The sequence below is a fragment of the Nothobranchius furzeri genome, chromosome 11 (assembly GCF_043380555.1).
Source record: "Nothobranchius furzeri strain GRZ-AD chromosome 11, NfurGRZ-RIMD1, whole genome shotgun sequence".
NCBI lineage: Eukaryota > Metazoa > Chordata > Actinopteri > Cyprinodontiformes > Nothobranchiidae > Nothobranchius > Nothobranchius furzeri.
This window is the reverse complement of record NC_091751.1, coordinates 10,670,510-10,690,726: the sequence shown is the minus strand read 5'-3', so window position 1 is coordinate 10,690,726 and position 20,217 is coordinate 10,670,510.

The window sequence follows — 20,217 nt, the reverse complement described above, 5'->3', positions numbered from 1 at the left end:
AATGGGTCTGACTGAGCGCCTCCAGGAGAGAGGCCCAAGCAAGACGCGCCCCGAGGAGCGTCTTGCCACATGTTACCTCTGGGTCTGACTGAGCACCTCCAGGAGAGAGGCCCAAGCAAGACGCGCCCCGAGGAGCGTCTTGTCACATGTCAACACTGGGTCTGACTGAGCGCCTCCGGGAGAGAGGCCCAAGCAAGAAACGCCCGAGGAGCGTCTTGACACATGTCAACACTGGGTCTGACTGATCGCCTCCCCAGGAGAGAGGCCCAAGCAAGACGCGCCCTGAGGAGCGTCTTGCCACATGTCAACACTGGGTCTGACTGAGTGCCTCCATGAGAGAAGCCCCAGCAAGACGCGCCCCGGGGAGCGTCTTGCCAGATGTCAGCACTCGGTCTGACTGGGCGCCTCCAGGAGAGAGGCCAAGGCAAGACGCGCCCCAAGGAGCGTTTTGCCACATGTCAACACTGGGTCTGACAGAGGGCCTCAAGGAGAGAGGCCCAAGCAAGATGCGCCCCGAGGAGCATCTTGCCAAATGTCAACAATGGGTCTGACTGAGCGCCTCCAGGAGAGAGGCCCAAGCAAGAAGCGCCGCGAGGAGCGTCTTGCCATGTGTCAACACTGGGTCTGATTGAGGGCCTTCTGGAGAGAGGCCCAAGCAAGACGCGCCCCGAGGAGCGTCTTGCCACATGTCAACAATGGGTCTGACTGAGGGCCTCCAGGAGAGAAGCCCAAGCAAGACACGCCCCGAGGAGCTTCTTGCCACATGTCAGCACTTGGTCTGACTGAGTGCCTCCAGGAGAGAGGCCAAAGCAAGATGCGCCCCGAGGAGCGTCTTGACACATGTCAACACTGGGTCCGACAGAGGGCCTCCATGAGAGAGGCCCAAGCAAGACGCGCCCCGAGGAGTGTCTTGCCACATGTCAACACTGGGTCTGACTGAGCGCCTCCAGGAGAGAGGCCCAAGCAAGACGCGCCCCGAGGAGCGTCTTGCCACGTGTCAACACTGGGTCTGACTTAGCGCCTCCAGGAGAGAGGCCCAAGCAAGATGCGCCCCGAGGAGCGTCTTGCCACGTGTCACCACTGGGTCTGACTGAGCTCCTCCAGGAGACAGGCCCAAGCAAGACGCGCCCGGAGGAGCGTTTTGCCACATGTCAACACTGGGTCTGACAGAGGGCCTCAAGTAGAGAGGCCCAAGCAAGACGTGCCCCGAGGAGCGTCTTGCCACATGTCAACACTGGGTCTGACTGAGCGCCTCCAGGAGAGAGGCCCAAGCAAGAAGCGCCCCGAGGAGCGTCTTGCCACATGTGAACACTGGGTCTGACTGAGCGCCTCCAGGAGAGAGGCCCAAGCAAGACGCGCCCCGAGGAGCATCTTTCCACATGTCAACAATGGGTCTGACTGAGCGCCTCCAGGAGAGAGGCCCAAGCAAGACGCGCCCCGAGGAGCGTCTTGCCACATGTTACCTCTGGGTCTGACTGAGCACCTCCAGGAGAGAGGCCCAAGCAAGACGCGCCCCGAGGAGCGTCTTGTCACATGTCAACACTGGGTCTGACTGAGCGCCTCCGGGAGAGAGGCCCAAGCAAGAAACGCCCGAGGAGCGTCTTGACACATGTCAACACTGGGTCTGACTGATCGCCTCCCCAGGAGAGAGGCCCAAGCAAGACGCGCCCTGAGGAGCGTCTTGCCACATGTCAACACTGGGTCTGACTGAGTGCCTCCATGAGAGAAGCCCCAGCAAGACGCGCCCCGGGGAGCGTCTTGCCAGATGTCAGCACTCGGTCTGACTGGGCGCCTCCAGGAGAGAGGCCCAAGCAAGACGCGCCCCAAGGAGCGTCTTGTCACATGTCAACACTGGGTCTGACTGAGCGCCTCCAGGAGAGAGGCCCAAGCAAGACGCGCCCGGAGGAGCGTTTTGCCACATGTCAACACTGGGTCTGACAGAGGGCCTCAAGGAGAGAGGCCCAAGCAAGATGCGCCCCGAGGAGCATCTTGCCACATGTCAACAATGGGTCTGACTGAGCGCCTCCAGGAGAGAGGCCCAAGCAAGAAGCGCCCCGAGGAGTGTCTTGCCATGTGTCAACACTGGGTCTGATTGAGGGCCTTCTGGAGAGAGGCCCAAGCAAGACGCGCCCCGAGGAGCGTCTTGCCACATGTCAACAATGGGTCTGACTGAGGGCCTCCAGGAGAGAAGCCCAAGCAAGACACGCCCCGAGGAGCTTCTTGCCACATGTCAGCACTTGGTCTGACTGAGCGCCTCCAGGAGAGAGGCCAAAGCAAGATGCGCCCCGAGGAGCGTCTTGACACATGTCAACACTGGGTCCGACAGAGGGCCTCCATGAGAGAGGCCCAAGCAAGACGCGCCCCGAGGAGTGTCTTGCCACATGTCAACACTGGGTCTGACTGAGCGCCTCCAGGAGAGAGGCCCAAGCAAGACGCGCCCCGAGGAGCGTCTTGCCACGTGTCAACACTGGGTCTGACTTAGCGCCTCCAGGAGAGAGGCCCAAGCAAGATGCGCCCCGAGGAGCGTCTTGCAACGTGTCACCACTGGGTCTGACTGAGCTCCTCCAGGAGACAGGCCCAAGCAAGACGCGCCCGGAGGAGCGTTTTGCCACATGTCAACACTGTGTCTGACAGAGGGCCTCAAGGAAAGAGGCCCAAGCAAGACGTGCCCCGAGGAGCGTCTTGCCACATGTCAACAATGGGTCTGACTGAGCGCCTCCAGGAGAGAGGCCCAAGCAAGAAGCGCCCCGAGGAGCGTCTTGCCACATGTGAACACTGGGTCTGACTGAGCGCCTCCAGGAGAGAGGCCCAAGCAAGACGCGCCCCGAGGAGCATCTTTCCACATGTCAACACTGGGTGTGACTGAGAACCTCCAGGAGAGAGGCCCAAGCAAGACGCGCCCCGAGGAGCGTCTTGCCACATGTCAACACTGGGTCTGACTGAGCGCCTCCAGGAGAGAGGCCCAAGCAAGACGTGCCCCGAGGAGCGTCTTGCCACATGTCACCACTGGGTCTGACTGAGCGCCTCCAGGAGAGAGGCCCAAGCAAGAAGCGCCCCGAGGAGCGTCTTGCCACGTGTCAACACTGGGTCTGATTGAGGGCCTTCTGGAGAGAGGCCCAAGCAAAACGCGCCCCGAGGAGCGTCTTGCCACATGTCAACACTGGGTCTGACAGAGGGCATCCAGGAGAGAGGCCCAAGCAATACGCGCCCCGAGGAGCGTCTTGCCACATGTCACCACTGGGTCTGACTGAGCGCCTCCAGGAGAGAGGCCCAATCAAGAAGCGCCCCGAGGAGCGTCTTGCCATGTGTCAACACTGGGTCTGACAGAGGGCCTCCATGAGAGAGGCCCAAGCAAGACGCGCCCCGAGGAGTGTCTTGCCACATGTCAACACTGGGTCTGACTGAGCGCCTCCAGGAGAGAGGCCCAAGCAAGACGCGCCCCGAGGAGCGTCTTGCCACGTGTCAACACTGGGTCTGACTTAGCGCCTCCAGGAGAGAGGCCCAAGCAAGATGCGCCCCGAGGAGCGTCTTGCCACGTGTCACCACTGGGTCTGACTGAGCTCCTCCAGGAGACAGGCCCAAGCAAGACGCGCCCCGAGGAGCGTCTTGCCACGTGTCACCACTGGGTCTGATTGAGCACCTCCAGGAGAGAGGCCCCAGCAAGACGCGCCCTGAGGAGCATCTTACCTCATGTCAGCACTCGGTCTGACTGAGCGCCTCCAGGAGAGAGGCCCAAGCAAGACGCGCCCGGAGGAGCGTCTTGCCACATGTCAGCACTCGGTCTGACTGAGCGCCTCCAGGAGAGAGGCCCGAGGAGCGTCTTGCCACATGTCACCTCTGGGTCTGACTGAGCGCCTCCAGGAGAGAGGCCCAAGCAAGAAACGCCCGAGGAGCGTCTTGACACATGTCAACACTGGGTCTGACTGAGTGCCTCCATGAGAGAAGCCCCAGCAAGACGCGCCCCGAGGAGCGTCTTGTCACATGTCACTACTCTGTCTGACTGAGCGCCTCCAGGAGAGAGGCCCAAGCAAGACGTGCCCCGAGGAGCGTCTTGTCACATGTCAACAATGGGTCTGACTGAGGGCCTCCATGTGAGAAGCCCAAGCAAGACGCGCCCCGAGGAGAGTCTTGCCACATGTCAACACTGGGTCTGACAGAGGGCATCCAGGAGAGAGGCCAGAGCAATACGCGCCCCGAGGAGCGTCTTGCCACATGTCAACAATGGGTCTGACTGAGGGCCTCCAGGAGAGAAGCCCAAGGAAGACGCGCCCCGAGGAGCTTCTTGCCACATGTCAGCACTCGGTCTGACTGAGCGCCTCCAGGAGAGAGGCCAAAGCAAGATGTGCCCCGAGGAGCGTCTTGACACATGTCAACAATGGGTCTGACTGAGAGCCTCAAGGAGAAAAGCCCAAGCAAGATGCGCCCCGAGGAGCGTCTTGTCACATGTCAACACTGGGTCTGACTGAGCGCCTCCGGGAGAGAGGCCCAAGCAAGAAACGCCCTGAGGAGCGTCTTGCCACATGTCAACACTGGGTCTGACTGAGTGCCTCCATGAGAGAAGCCCCAGCAAGACGCGCCCCGGGGAGCGTCTTGCCACATGTCAGCACTCGGTCTGACTGAGCGCCTCCAGGAGAGAGGCCCAAGCAAGACGTGCCCCAAGGAGCGTCTTGCCACATGTCAACACTGGGTCTGACTGAGCGCCTCCAGGAGAGAGGCCCAAGCAAGACGCGCCCGGAGGAGCGTTTTGCCACATGTCAACACTGGGTCTGACAGAGGGCCTCAAGGAGAGAGGCCCAAGCAAGATGCGCCCCGAGGAGCATCTTGCCACATGTCAACAATGGGTCTGACTGAGGGCCTCCAGGAGAGAAGCCCAAGCAAGAAGCGCCCCGAGGAGCGTCTTGCCACATGTCAGCACTTGGTCTGACTGAGCGCCTCCAGGAGAGAGGCCCAAGCAAGACGCGCCCCAAGGAGCGTCTTGCCACATGTCAACACTGGGTCTGACTGAGCGCCTCCAGGAGAGAGGCCCAAGCAAGACGCGCCCGGAGGAGCGTTTTGCCACATGTCAACACTGGGTCTGACAGAGGGCCTCAAGGAGAGAGGCCCAAGCAAGATGCGCCCCGAGGAGCATCTTGCCACATGTCAACAATGGGTCTGACTGAGGGCCTCCAGGAGAGAAGCCCAAGCAAGAAGCGCCCCGAGGAGCGTCTTGCCACATGTCAGCACTCGGTCTTACTGAGCGCCTCCAGGAGAGAGGCCCAAATAAGACGCGCCCCGAGGAGCGTCTTGCCACATGTCAACAATGGGTCTGACTGAGGGCCTCCAGGAGAGAAGCCCAAGCAAGACGCGCCCCGAGGAGCGTCTTGCCACATGTGAACACTGGGTCTGACTGAGCGCCCCCAGGAGAGAGGCCCAAGCAAGACGCGCCCCGAGGAGCGTCTTGCCACATGTCACCTCTGGGTCTGACTGAGCGCCTCCAGGAGAGAGGCCCAAGAAAGACGCGCCCCGAGGAGCGTCTTGTCACATGTGAACACTGGGTCTGACTGAGCGCCTCCAGGAGAGAAGCCCCAGCAAGACGTGCCCCGAGGAGCGTCTTGCCACATGTCAGCACTCGGTCTGACTGAGCGCCTCCAGGAGAGAGGCCCAAGCAAGACGCGCCCCGAGGAGCGTCTTGCCACATGTCAGCACTAGGTCTGACTGAGCGCCTCCAGGAGAGAGGCCCAAGCAAGACGCGCCCCGAGGAGCGTCTTGCCACATGTCAACACTGGGTCTGACTGAGCGCCTCCAGTAGAGAGGCCCAAGCAAGAAACGCCCGAGGAGCGTCTTGACACATGTCAACACTGGGTCTGACTGATTGCCTCCCCAGGAGAGAGGCCCAAGCAAGACGCGCCCCGAGGAGCGTCTTGCCACATGTCAACACTGGGTCTGACTGAGCGCCTCCAGGTGAGAGGCCCAAGCAAGACGCGCCCGGAGGAGCGTCTTGCCACATGTCAACACTGGGTCTGACTGAGCGCCTCCAGGAGAGAGGCCCAAGCAAGACATGCCCCGAGGAGCGTCTTGCCACATGTCAACAATGGGTCTGACTGAGGGCCTCCCGGAGATAAGCCCAAGCAAGAAGTGCCCCGGGGAGCGTCTTGCCACATGTCAACACTGGGTCTGACTGAGCGCCTCCAGGAGAGAGGCCCAAGAAAGACACGCCCCGAGGAGCGTCTTGACACATGTCAACAGTGGGTCTGACTGAGGGCATCCATGAGAGAAGCCCAAGCAAGACGCGCCCCGAGGAGCGTCTTGCCACATGTCACCACTGGGTCTGACTGAGCGCCTCCAGGAGAGAGGCCCAAGCAAGAAGCGCCCCGAGGAGCGTCTTGCCATGTGTCAACACTGGGTCTGACAGAGGGCCTCCATGAGAGAGGCCCAAGCAAGACGCGCCCCGAGGAGTGTCTTGCCACATGTCAACACTGGGTCTGACTGAGCGCCTCCAGGAGAGAGGCCCAAGCAAGACGCGCCCCGAGGAGCGTCTTGCCACGTGTCAACACTGGGTCTGACTTAGCGCCTCCAGGAGAGAGGCCCAAGCAAGATGCGCCCCGAGGAGCGTCTTGCCACCTGTCACCACTGGGTCTGACTGAGCTCCTCCAGGAGACAGGCCCAAGCAAGACGCGCCCCGAGGAGCGTCTTGCCACGTGTCACCACTGGGTCTGATTGAGCACCTCCAGGAGAGAGGCCCCAGCAAGACGCGCCCTGAGGAGCATCTTACCTCATGTCAGCACTCGGTCTGACTGAGCGCCTCCAGGAGAGAGGCCCAAGCAAGACGCGCCCGGAGGAGCGTCTTGCCACATGTCAGCACTCGGTCTGACTGAGCGCCTCCAGGAGAGAGGCCCGAGGAGCGTCTTGCCACATGTCACCTCTGGGTCTGACTGAGCGCCTCCAGGAGAGAGGCCCAAGCAAGAAACGCCCGAGGAGCGTCTTGACACATGTCAACACTGGGTCTGACTGAGTGCCTCCATGAGAGAAGCCCCAGCAAGACGCGCCCCGAGGAGCGTCTTGTCACATGTCACTACTCTGTCTGACTGAGCGCCTCCAGGAGAGAGGCCCAAGCAAGACGTGCCCCGAGGAGCGTCTTGTCACATGTCAACAGTGGGTCTGACTGAGGGCCTCCATGTGAGAAGCCCAAGCAAGACGCGCCCCGAGGAGAGTCTTGCCACATGTCAACACTGGGTCTGACAGAGGGCATCCAGGAGAGAGGCCAGAGCAATACGCGCCCCGAGGAGCGTCTTGCCACATGTCAACAATGGGTCTGACTGAGGGCCTCCAGGAGAGAAGCCCAAGGAAGACGCGCCCCGAGGAGCTTCTTGCCACATGTCAGCACTCGGTCTGACTGAGCGCCTCCAGGAGAGAGGCCAAAGCAAGATGTGCCCCGAGGAGCGTCTTGACACATGTCAACAATGGGTCTGACTGAGAGCCTCAAGGAGAAAAGCCCAAGCAAGATGCGCCCCGAGGAGCGTCTTGTCACATGTCAACACTGGGTCTGACTGAGCGCCTCCGGGAGAGAGGCCCAAGCAAGAAACGCCCTGAGGAGCGTCTTGCCACATGTCAACACTGGGTCTGACTGAGTGCCTCCATGAGAGAAGCCCCAGCAAGACGCGCCCCGGGGAGCGTCTTGCCACATGTCAGCACTCGGTCTGACTGAGCGCCTCCAGGAGAGAGGCCCAAGCAAGACGCGCCCCAAGGAGCGTCTTGCCACATGTCAACACTGGGTCTGACTGAGCGCCTCCAGGAGAGAGGCCCAAGCAAGACGCGCCCGGAGGAGCGTTTTGCCACATGTCAACACTGGGTCTGACAGAGGGCCTCAAGGAGAGAGGCCCAAGCAAGATGCGCCCCGAGGAGCATCTTGCCACATGTCAACAATGGGTCTGACTGAGGGCCTCCAGGAGAGAAGCCCAAGCAAGAAGCGCCCCGAGGAGCGTCTTGCCACATGTCAGCACTTGGTCTGACTGAGCGCCTCCAGGAGAGAGGCCCAAGCAAGACGCGCCCCAAGGAGCGTCTTGCCACATGTCAACACTGGGTCTGACTGAGCGCCTCCAGGAGAGAGGCCCAAGCAAGACGCGCCCGGAGGAGCGTTTTGCCACATGTCAACACTGGGTCTGACAGAGGGCCTCAAGGAGAGAGGCCCAAGCAAGATGCGCCCCGAGGAGCATCTTGCCACATGTCAACAATGGGTCTGACTGAGGGCCTCCAGGAGAGAAGCCCAAGCAAGAAGCGCCCCGAGGAGCGTCTTGCCACATGTCAGCACTCGGTCTTACTGAGCGCCTCCAGGAGAGAGGCCCAAATAAGACGCGCCCCGAGGAGCGTCTTGCCACATGTCAACAATGGGTCTGACTGAGGGCCTCCAGGAGAGAAGCCCAAGCAAGACGCGCCCCGAGGAGCGTCTTGCCACATGTGAACACTGGGTCTGACTGAGCACCTCCAGGAGAGAGGCCCAAGCAAGACGCGCCCCGAGGAGCATCTTGCCACATGTCAACACTGGGTCTGACTGAGCGCCCCCAGGAGAGAGGCCCAAGCAAGACGCGCCCCGAGGAGCGTCTTGTCACATGTCACTACTCGGTCTGACTGAGTGTCTCCAGGAGAGAGTTCCAAGCAAGACGTGCCCCGAGGAGTGTCTTGCCACATGTCAACAATGGGTCTGACTGAGGGCCTCCAGGAGAGAAGCCCAAGCAAGAAGCGCCCCGGGGAGCGTCTTGCCACATGTCAACACTGGGTCTGACTGAGCGCCTCCAGGAGAGAGGCCCAAGCAAGACGCGCCCCGAGGAGCGTCTTGTCACATGTCAACACTGGGTCTGACTGAGCGCCTCCAGGAGAGAAGCCCCAGCAAGACGTGCCCCGAGGAGCGTCTTGCCACATGTCAGCACTCGGTATGACTGAGCGCATCCAGGAGAGAGGCCCAAGCAAGATGCGCCCCGAGGAGCATCTTGCCACATGTCAACACTGGGTTTGACAGAGGGCCTCCAGGAGAGAGGCCCAAGCAAGACGCGCCCCGAGGAGCGTCTTGCCACATGTCACCTCTGGGTCTGACTGAGCGCCTCCAGGAGAGAGGCCCAAGAAAGACGCGCCCCGAGGAGCGTCTTGTCACATGTGAACACTGGGTCTGACTGAGCGCCTCCAGGAGAGAAGCCCCAGCAAGACGTGCCCCGAGGAGCGTCTTGCCACATGTCAGCACTCGGTCTGACTGAGCGCCTCCAGGAGAGAGGCCCAAGCAAGACGCGCCCCGAGGAGCGTCTTGCCACATGTCAGCACTAGGTCTGACTGAGCGCCTCCAGGAGAGAGGCCCAAGCAAGACGCGCCCCGAGGAGCGTCTTGCCACATGTCAACACTGGGTCTGACTGAGCGCCTCCAGTAGAGAGGCCCAAGCAAGAAACGCCCGAGGAGCGTCTTGACACATGTCAACACTGGGTCTGACTGATTGCCTCCCCAGGAGAGAGGCCCAAGCAAGACGCGCCCCGAGGAGCGTCTTGCCACATGTCAACACTGGGTCTGACTGAGCGCCTCCAGGTGAGAGGCCCAAGCAAGACGCGCCCGGAGGAGCGTCTTGCCACATGTCAACACTGGGTCTGACTGAGCGCCTCCAGGAGAGAGGCCCAAGCAAGACATGCCCCGAGGAGCGTCTTGCCACATGTCAACAATGGGTCTGACTGAGGGCCTCCCGGAGATAAGCCCAAGCAAGAAGTGCCCCGGGGAGCGTCTTGCCACATGTCAACACTGGGTCTGACTGAGCGCCTCCAGGAGAGAGGCCCAAGAAAGACACGCCCCGAGGAGCGTCTTGACACATGTCAACAGTGGGTCTGACTGAGGGCATCCATGAGAGAAGCCCAAGCAAGACGCGCCCCGAGGAGAGTCTTGCCACATGTCAACACTGGGTCTGACAGAGGGCATCCAGGAGAGAGGCCCAAGCAATACGCGCCCCGAGGAGCGTCTTGCCACATGTCACCACTGGGTCTGACTGAGCGCCTCCAGGAGAGAGGCCCAAGCAAGAAGCGCCCCGAGGAGCGTCTTGCCACGTGTCAACACTGGGTCTGATTGAGGGCCTTCTGGAGAGAGGCCCAAGCAAGACGCGCCCCGAGGAGCGTCTTGCCACATGTCAACAATGGGTCTGACTGAGGGCCTCCAGGAGAGAAGCCCAAGCAAGACGCGCCGCGAGGAGCTTCTTGCCACATGTCAGCACTCGGTCTGACTGAGCGCCTCCAGGAGAGAGGGCCAAGCAAGACGCGCCCCGAGGAGCGTCTTGCCACATGTCAACACTGGGTCTGACTGAGCGCCTCCAGGAGAGAGGCCCAAGCAAGATGTGCCCCGAGGAGCATCTTGCCACATGTCAACGAAGGGTCTGACTGAGGGCCTCCAGGAGAGAAGCCCAAGAGAAATGCGCCCCGAGGAGTGTCTTGCCACATGTCAGCACTAGGTCTGACTGAGCGCCTCCAGGTGAGAGGCCCAAGCAAGACGCGCCCGGAGGAGCGTCTTGCCACATGTCAACACTGGGTCTGACTGAGCGCCTCCAGGAGAGAGGCCCAAGCAAGACGCGCCCCGAGGAGCGTCTTGCCACATGACAACAATGGGTCTGACTGAGAGCCTCCAGGAGAGAAGCCCAATTAAGATGCGCCCCGAGGAGCGTCTTGCCACATGTCAGCACTCGGTCTGACTGAGCGCCTCCAGGAGAGAGGCCCAAGCAAGACGCGCCCCGAGGAGCGTCTTGCCACATGTCAGCACTCGGTCTGACTGAGCGCCTCCAGGAGAGAGGCCCAAGAGAGACGCGCCCCGAGGAGCGTCTTGCCACATGACAACAATGGGTCTGACTGACAGCCTCCAGGAGAAAAGCCCAAGCAAGATGCGCCCCGAGGAGCGTCTTGCCACATGTCAACAATGGGTCTGACTGAGGGCCTCCAGCAGAGAAGCCCAAGCAAGACGCGCCCCGAGGAGCGTCTTTTCAGATGTCAGAACTCGGTCTGACTGAGCGCCTCCAGGAGAGAGGCCCAAGCAAGACGTGCCCCGAGGAGCGTCTTGCCACATGTCAACAATGGGTCTGACTGAGCGCCTCCAGGAGAGAGGCCCAAGCAAGACGCGCCCCGAGGAGCGTCTTGCCACATGTGAACACTGGGTCTGAATGAGCGCCTCCAGGAGAGAGGCCAAAGCAAGACGCGCCCCGAGGAGCATCTTGCCACATGTCAACAATGGGTCTGACTGAGGGCCTCCAGGAGAGAAGCCCAAGCAAGAAGCGCCCCGAGGAGCGTCTTGCCACATGTCAGCACTCGGTCTTACTGAGCGCCTCCAGGAGAGAGGCCCAAATAAGACGCGCCCCGAGGAGCGTCTTGCCACATGTCAACAATGGGTCTGACTGAGGGCCTCCAGGAGAGAAGCCCAAGCAAGACGCGCCCCGAGGAGCGTCTTGCCACATGTGAACACTGGGTCTGACTGAGCACCTCCAGGAGAGAGGCCCAAGCAAGACGCGCCCCGAGGAGCATCTTGCCACATGTCAACACTGGGTCTGACTGAGCGCCCCCAGGAGAGAGGCCCAAGCAAGACGCGCCCCGAGGAGCGTCTTGTCACATGTCACTACTCGGTCTGACTGAGTGCCTCCAGGAGAGAGTTCCAAGCAAGACGTGCCCCGAGTAGTGTCTTGCCACATGTCAACAATGGGTCTGACTGAGGGCCTCCAGGAGAGAATCCCAAGCAAGAAGCGCCCCGGGGGGCGTCTTGCCACATGTCAACACTGGGTCTGACTGAGCGCCTCCAGGAGAGAGGCCCAAGCAAGACGCGCCCCGAGGAGCGTCTTGTCACATGTCAACACTGGGTCTGACTGAGCGCCTCCAGGAGAGAAGCCCCAGCAAGACGTGCCCCGAGGAGCGTCTTGCCACATGTCAGCACTCGGTATGACTGAGCGCATCCAGGAGAGAGGCCCAAGCAAGATGCGCCCCGAGGAGCATCTTGCCACATGTCAACACTGGGTTTGACAGAGGGCCTCCAGGAGAGAGGCCCAAGCAAGACGCGCCCCGAGGAGCGTCTTGCCACATGTCACCTCTGGGTCTGACTGAGCGCCTCCAGGAGAGAGGCCCAAGAAAGACGCGCCCCGAGGAGCGTCTTGTCACATGTGAACACTGGGTCTGACTGAGCGCCTCCAGGAGAGAAGCCCCAGCAAGACGTGCCCCGAGGAGCGTCTTGCCACATGTCAGCACTCGGTCTGACTGAGCGCCTCCAGGAGAGAGGCCCAAGCAAGACGCGCCCCGAGGAGCGTCTTGCCACATGTCAGCATTAGGTCTGACTGAGCGCCTCCAGGAGAGAGGCCCAAGCAAGATGTGCCCCGAGGAGCGTCTTGCCACATGACAACAATGGGTCTGACTGACAGCCTCCAGGAGAAAAGCCCAAGCAAGATGCGCCCCGAGGAGCGTCTTGCCACATGTCAACAATGGGTCTGACTGAGGGCCTCCAGCAGAGAAGCCCAAGCAAGACGCGCCCCGAGGAGCGTCTTTTCAGATGTCAGAACTCGGTCTGACTGAGCGCCTCCAGGAGAGAGGCCCAAGCAAGACGTGCCCCGAGGAGCGTCTTGCCACATGTCAACAATGGGTCTGACTGAGCGCCTCCAGGAGAGAGGCCCAAGCAAGACGCGCCCCGAGGAGCGTCTTGCCACATGTGAACACTGGGTCTGAATGAGCGCCTCCAGGAGAGAGGCCAAAGCAAGACGCGCCCCGAGGAGCATCTTGCCACATGTCAACACTGGGTCTGACTGAGCGCCTCCAGGAGAGAGGCCCAAGCAAGACGCGCCCCGAGGAGCGTCTTGTCACATGTCACTACTCGGTCTGACTGAGTGCCTCCAGGAGAGAGGCCCAAGCAAGACATGCCCCGAGGAGCGTCTTGCCACATGTCAACAATGGGTCTGACTGAGGGCCTCCCGGAGAGAAGCCCAAGCAAGAAGTGCCCCGGGGAGCGTCTTGCCACATGTCAACACTGGGTCTGACTGAGCGCCTCCAGGAGAGAGGCCCAAGCAAGACACGCCCCGAGGAGCGTCTTGACACATGTCAACAGTGGGTCTGACTGAGGGCATCCAATAGAGAAGCCCAAGCAAGACGCGCCCCGAGGAGAGTCTTGCCACATGTCAACACTGGGTCTGACAGAGGGCATCCAGGAGAGAGGCCCAAGCAATACGCGCCCCGAGGAGCGTCTTGCCACATGTCACCACTGGGTCTGACTGAGCGCCTCCAGGAGAGAGGCCCAAGCAAGAAGCGCCCCGAGGAGCGTCTTGCCACGTGTCAACACTGGGTCTGATTGAGGGCCTTCTGGAGAGAGGCCCAAGCAAGACGCGCCCCGAGGAGCGTCTTGCCACATGTGAACAATGGGTCTGACTGAGGGCCTCCAGGAGAGAAGCCCAAGCAAGACGCGCCGCGAGGAGCTTCTTGCCACATGTCAGCACTCGGTCTGACTGAGCGCCTCCAGGAGAGAGGGCCAAGCAAGACGCGCCCCGAGGAGCGTCTTGCCACATGTCAACACTGGGTCTGACTGAGCGCCTCCAGGAGAGAGGCCCAAGCAAGATGTGCCCCGAGGAGCATCTTGCCACATGTCAACGAAGGGTCTGACTGAGGGCCTCCAGGAGAGAAGCCCAAGAGAAATGCGCCCCGAGGAGTGTCTTGCCACATGTCAGCACTAGGTCTGACTGAGCGCCTCCAGGTGAGAGGCTCAAGCAAGACGCGCCCGGAGGAGCGTCTTGCCACATGTCAACACTGGGTCTGAATGAGCGCCTCCAGGAGAGAGGCCCAAGCAAGACGCGCCCCGAGGAGCGTCTTGCCACATGACAACAATGGGTCTGACTGAGAGCCTCCAGGAGAGAAGCCCAATTAAGATGCGCCCCGAGGAGCGTCTTGCCACATGTCAGCACTCGGTCTGACTGAGCGCCTCCAGGAGAGAGGCCCAAGCAAGACGCGCCCCGAGGAGCGTCTTGCCACATGTCAGCACTCGGTCTGACTGAGCGCCTCCAGGAGAGAGGCCCAAGAGAGACGCGCCCCGAGGAGCGTCTTGCCACATGACAACAATGGGTCTGACTGACAGCCTCCAGGAGAAAAGCCCAAGCAAGATGCGCCCCGAGGAGCGTCTTGCCACATGTCAACAATGGGTCTGACTGAGGGCCTCCAGCAGAGAAGCCCAAGCAAGACGCGCCCCGAGGAGCGTCTTTTCAGATGTCAGAACTCGGTCTGACTGAGCGCCTCCAGGAGAGAGGCCCAAGCAAGACGTGCCCCGAGGAGCGTCTTGCCACATGTCAACAATGGGTCTGACTGAGCGCCTCCAGGAGAGAGGCCCAAGCAAGACGCGCCCCGAGGAGCGTCTTGCCACATGTGAACACTGGGTCTGAATGAGCGCCTCCAGGAGAGAGGCCAAAGCAAGACGCGCCCCGAGGAGTATCTTGCCACATGTCAACACTGGGTCTGACTGAGCGCCTCCAGGAGAGAGGCCCAAGCAAGACGCGCCCCGAGGAGCGTCTTGTCACATGTCACTACTCGGTCTGACTGAGTGCCTCCAGGAGAGAGGCCCAAGCAAGACATGCCCCGAGGAGCGTCTTGCCACATGTCAACAATGGGTCTGACTGAGGGCCTCCCGGAGAGAAGCCCAAGCAAGAAGTGCCCCGGGGAGCGTCTTGCCACATGTCAACACTGGGTCTGACTGAGCGCCTCCAGGAGAGAGGCCCAAGCAAGACACGCCCCGAGGAGCGTCTTGACACATGTCAACAGTGGGTCTGACTGAGGGCATCCATGAGAGAAGCCCAAGCAAGACGCGCCCCGAGGAGAATCTTGCCACATGTCAACACTGGGTCTGACAGAGGGCATCCAGGAGAGAGGCCCAAGCAATACGCGCCCCGAGGAGCGTCTTGCCACATGTCACCACTGGGTCTGACTGAGCGCCTCCAGGAGAGAGGCCCAAGCAAGAAGCGCCCCGAGGAGCGTCTTGCCACGTGTCAACACTGGGTCTGATTGAGGGCCTTCTGGAAAGAGGCCCAAGCAAGACGCGCCCCGAGGAGCGTCTTGCCACATGTCAACAATGGGTCTGACTGAGGGCCTCCAGGAGAGAAGCCCAAGCAAGACGCGCCGCGAGGAGCTTCTTGCCACATGTCAGCACTCGGTCTGACTGAGCGCCTCCAGGAGAGAGGGCCAAGCAAGACGCGCCCCGAGGAGCGTCTTGCCACATGCCAACACTGGGTCTGACTGAGCGCCTCCAGGAGAGAGGCCCAAGCAAGATGTGCCCCGAGGAGCATCTTGCCACATGTCAACGAAGGGTCTGACTGAGGGCCTCCAGGAGAGAAGCCCAAGCAAAGCGCGCCCCGAGGAGTGTCTTGCCACATGTCAGCACTAGGTCTGACTGAGCGCCTCCAGGAGAGAGGCCCAAGCAAGACGCGCCCCGAGGAGCGTCTTGCCACATGTCAACACTGGGTCTGACTGAGCGCCTCCAGGAGAGAGGCCCAAGCAAGAAACGCCCGAGGAGCGTCTTGACACATGTCAACACTGGGTCTGACTGATCGCCTCCCCAGGAGAGAGGCCCAAGCAAGACGTGCCCCGAGGAGCGTCTTGCCACATGTCAACACTGGGTCTGACTGAGCGCCTCCAGGTGAGAGGCCCAAGCAAGACGCGCCCCGAGGAGCGTCTTGCCACATGTCAGCACTCGGTCTGACTGATCGCCTCCCCAGAAGCGAGGCCCAAGCAAGACGCGCCCCGAGGAGCGTCTTGCCACATTTCAACACTGGGTCTGACTGAGCGCCTCCAGGTAAGAGGCCCAAGCAAGACGCGCCCCGAGGAGCGTCTTGCCACATGACAACAATGGGTCGGACTGAGAGCCTCCAGGAGAGAAGCCCAAGCAAGATGCGCCCCGAGGAGCGTCTTGCCACATGTCAGCACTCGGTCTGACTGAGCTCCTCCAGGAGAGAGGCCCAAGCAAGACGCGCCCCGAGGAGCGTCTTGCCACATGTCAGCACTCGGTCTGACTGAGCACCTCCAGGAGAGAGGCCCGAGCAAGAAGCGCCCCGAGGAGCGTCTTGCCACATGACAACAATGGGTCTGACTGACAGCCTCCAGGAGAAAAGCCCAAGCAAGATGCGCCCCGAGGAGCGTCTTGCCACATGTCAGCACTAGGTCTGACTGAGCGCCTCCAGGAGAGAGGCCCAAGCAAGACGCGCCCCGAGGAGCGTCTTGCCACATGTCAACAATGGGTCTGACTGAGGGCCTCCAGGAGAGAAGTCCAAGCAAGACGCGCCCCAAGGAGCGTCTTGCCACATGTCAGCACTCGGTCTGACTGAGCGCCTCCAGGAGAGAGGCCCAAGCAAGACGCGCCCCGAGGAGCGTCTTGCCACATGTCAGCACTCGGTCTGACTGAGCGCCTCCAGGAGAGAGGCCCAAGCAAGACGCGCCCCGAGGAGCGTCTGGCCACATGTCAACAATGGGTCTGACTGAGGGCCTCCAGGAGAGAAGTCCAAGCAAGACGCGCCCCAAGGAGCGTCTTGCCACATGTCAGCACTCGGTCTGACTGAGCGCCTCCAGGAGAGAGGCCCAAGCAAGATGCGCCCCGAGGAGTGTCTTGCCACATGTCACCACTGGGTCTTACTGAGCGCCTCCAGGAGAGAGGCCCAAGCAAGACACGCCCCGAGGAGCGTCTTGACACATGTCAACACTGGGTCGGACTAAGGGCCTCCATGAGAGAAGCCCAAGCAAGACGCGCCCCGAGGAGAGTCTTGCCACATGTCAACACTCGGTCTGACAGAGGGCATTCAGGAGAGAGGCCCAAGCAATACGCACCCCGAGGAGCGTCTTGTCACAAGTCACCACTGGGTCTGAATGAGCGCCTCCAGGAGAGAGGCCCAACCAAGACGCGCCCCGAGGAGTGTCTTGCCACATGCCAACACTGGGTCTGACTGAGCGCCTCCAGGAGAGAGGCCCAAGCAAGACGCGCCCCGAGGAGCGTCTTGCCACGTGTCAACACTGGGTCTGACTGAGCGCCTCCAGGAGAGAGGCCCAAGCAAGACGCGCCCCGAGGAGCGTCTTTCCACGTGTCACCACTGGGTCTGACTGAGCGCCTCCAGGAGAGAGGCCCAAGCAAGACGCGCCCCGACGAGCGTCTTGCCTTATGTCAGCACTCGGTCTGACTGAGCGCCTCCAGGAGAGAGGCCCAAGCAAGACGCGCCCCGAGGAGCGTCTTGCCACATGTCAACAATGGGTCTGACTGAGGGCCTCCAGGAGAGAGGCCCAAGCAAGATGCGCCCGGAGGAGCGTCTTGCCACATGACAACAATGGGTCTGACTGAGAGCCTCCAGGAGAGAAGCCCATGCAAGATGCGCCCCGAGGAGCGTCTTGCCACATGTCAGCACTCGGTCTGACTGAGCGCCTCCAGGAGAGAGGCCCAAGCAAGACGCGCCCCGAGGAGCGTCTTGCCACATGTCAGCACTCGGTCTGACTGATCGCCTCCCCAGAAGCGAGGCCCAAGCAAGACGCGCCCCGAGGAGCGTCTTGCCACATGTCAACACTGGGTCTGACTGAGCGCCTCCAGGTAAGAGGCCCAAGCAAGACGCGCCCCGAGGAGCGTCTTGCCACATGTCAACAATGGGTCTGACTGAGGGCCTCCAGGAGAGAGGCCCAAGCAAGATGCGCCCGGAGGAGCGTCTTGCCACATGTCAACACTGGGTCTGTCTGAGCGCCTCCAGGAGAGAAGCCCAAGCAAGACGCGCCCCGAGGAGTGTCTTGCCACATGTCAACAATGGGTCTGACTGAGGGCCTCCAGGAGAGAAGCCCAAGCAAGACGCGCCCCGAGGAGCGTCTTGACACATGTCAACACTGGGTCTGACAGAGGGCCTCCAGGAGAGAGGCCCAGGCAAGACACGCCCTGAGGAGTGTCTTGCCACATGTCAGCACTAGGTCTGACTGAGCGCCTCCAGGAGAGAGGCCCAAGCAAGACGCGCCCCGAGGAGCGTCTTGCCACATGTCAACACTGGGTCTGACTGAGCGCCTCCAGGAGAGAGGCCCAAGCAAGAAACGCCAGAGGAGCGTCTTGACACATGTCAACACTGGGTCTGACTGATCGCCTCCCCAGGAGAGAGGCCCAAGCAAGACGCGCCCCGAGGAGCGTCTTGCCACATGTCAACACTGGGTCTGACTGAGCGCCTCCAGGTGAGAGGCCCAAGCAAGACGCGCCCCGAGGAGCGTCTTGCCACATGACAACAATGGGTCTGACTGAGAGCCTCCAGGAGAGAAGCCCAAGCAAGATGCGCCCCGAGGAGCGTCTTGCCACATGTCAGCACTCGGTCTGACTGAGCGCCTCCAGGAGAGAGGCCCAAGCAAGACGCGCCCCGAGGAGCGTTTTGCCACATGTCAGCACTCGGTCTGACTGATCGCCTCCCCAGAAGCGAGGCCCAAGCAAGACGCGCCCCGAGGAGCGTCTTGCCACATGTCAACACTGGGTCTGACTGAGCGCCTCCAGGTAAGAGGCCCAAGCAAGACGCGCCCCGAGGAGCGTCTTGCCACATGACAACAATGGGTCGGACTGAGAGCCTCCAGGAGAGAAGCCCAAGCAAGATGCGCCCCGAGGAGCGTCTTGCCACATGTCAGCACTCGGTCTGACTGAGCGCCTCCAGGAGAGAGGCCCAAGCAAGACGCGCCCCGAGGAGCGTCTTGCCACATGTCAGCACTCGGTCTGACTGAGCGCCTCCAGGAGAGAGGCCCGAGCAAGAAGCGCCCCGAGGAGCGTCTTGCCACATGACAACAATGGGTCTGACTGACAGCCTCCAGGAGAAAAGCCCAAGCAAGATGCGCCCCGAGGAGCGTCTTGCCACATGTCAGCACTCGGTCTGACTGAGCGCCTCCAGGAGAGAGGCCCAAGCAAGACGCGCCCCGAGGAGCGTCTTGCCACATGTCAACAATGGGTCTGACTGAGGGCCTCCAGGAGAGAAGTCCAAGCAAGACGCGCCCCAAGGAGCGTCTTGCCACATGTCAGCACTCGGTCTGACTGAGCGCCTCCAGGAGAGAGGCCCAAGCAAGACGCGCCCCGAGGAGCGTCTTGCCACATGTCAGCACTCGGTCTGACTGAGCGCCTCCAGGAGAGAGGCCCAAGCAAGACGCGCCCCGAGGAGCGTCTGGCCACATGTCAACAATGGGTCTGACTGAGGGCCTCCAGGAGAGAAGTCCAAGCAAGACGCGCCCCAAGGAGCGTCTTGCCACATGTCAGCACTCGGTCTGACTGAGCGCCTCCAGGAGAGAGGCCCAAGCAAGACGCGCCCCGAGGAGTGTCTTGCCACATGTCACCACTGGGTCTTACTGAGCGCCTCCAGGAGAGAGGCCCAAGCAAGACACGCCCCGAGGAGCGTCTTGACACATGTCAACACTGGGTCGGACTGAGGGCCTCCATGAGAGAAGCCCAAGCAAGACGCGCCCCGAGGAGAGTCTTGCCACGTGTCAACACTGGGTCTGACTGAGCGCCTCCAGGAGAGAGGCCCAAGCAAGACGCGCCCCGAGGAGCGTCTTTCCACGTGTCACCACTGGGTCTGACTGAGCGCCTCCAGGAGAGAGGCCCAAGCAAGACGCGCCCCGAGGAGCGTCTTGCCACATGTCAACAATGGGTCTGACTGAGGGCCTCCAGGAGAGAGGCCCAAGCAAGATGCGCCCGGAGGAGCGTCTTGCCACATGACAACAATGGGTCTGACTGAGAGCCTCCAGGAGAGAAGCCCAAGCAAGATGCGCCCCGAGGAGCGTCTTGCCACATGTCAGCACTCGGTCTGACTGAGCGCCTCCAGGAGAGAGGCCCAAGCAAGACGCGCCCCGAGGAGCGTCTTGCCACATGTCAGCACTCGGTCTGACTGATCGCCTCCCCAGAAGCGAGGCCCAAGCAAGACGCGCCCCGAGGAGCGTCTTGCCACATGTCAACACTGGGTCTGACTGAGCGCCTCCAGGTAAGAGGCCCAAGCAAGACGCGCCCCGAGGAGCGTCTTGCCACATGTCAACAATGGGTCTGACTGAGGGCCTCCAGGAGAGAGGCCCAAGCAAGATGCGCCCGGAGGAGCGTCTTGCCACATGTCAACACTGGGTCTGTCTGAGCGCCTCCAGGAGAGAAGCCCAAGCAAGACGCGCCCCGAGGAGTGTCTTGCCACATGTCAACAATGGGTCTGACTGAGGGCCTCCAGGAGAGAAGCCCAAGCAAGACGCGCCCCGAGGAGCGTCT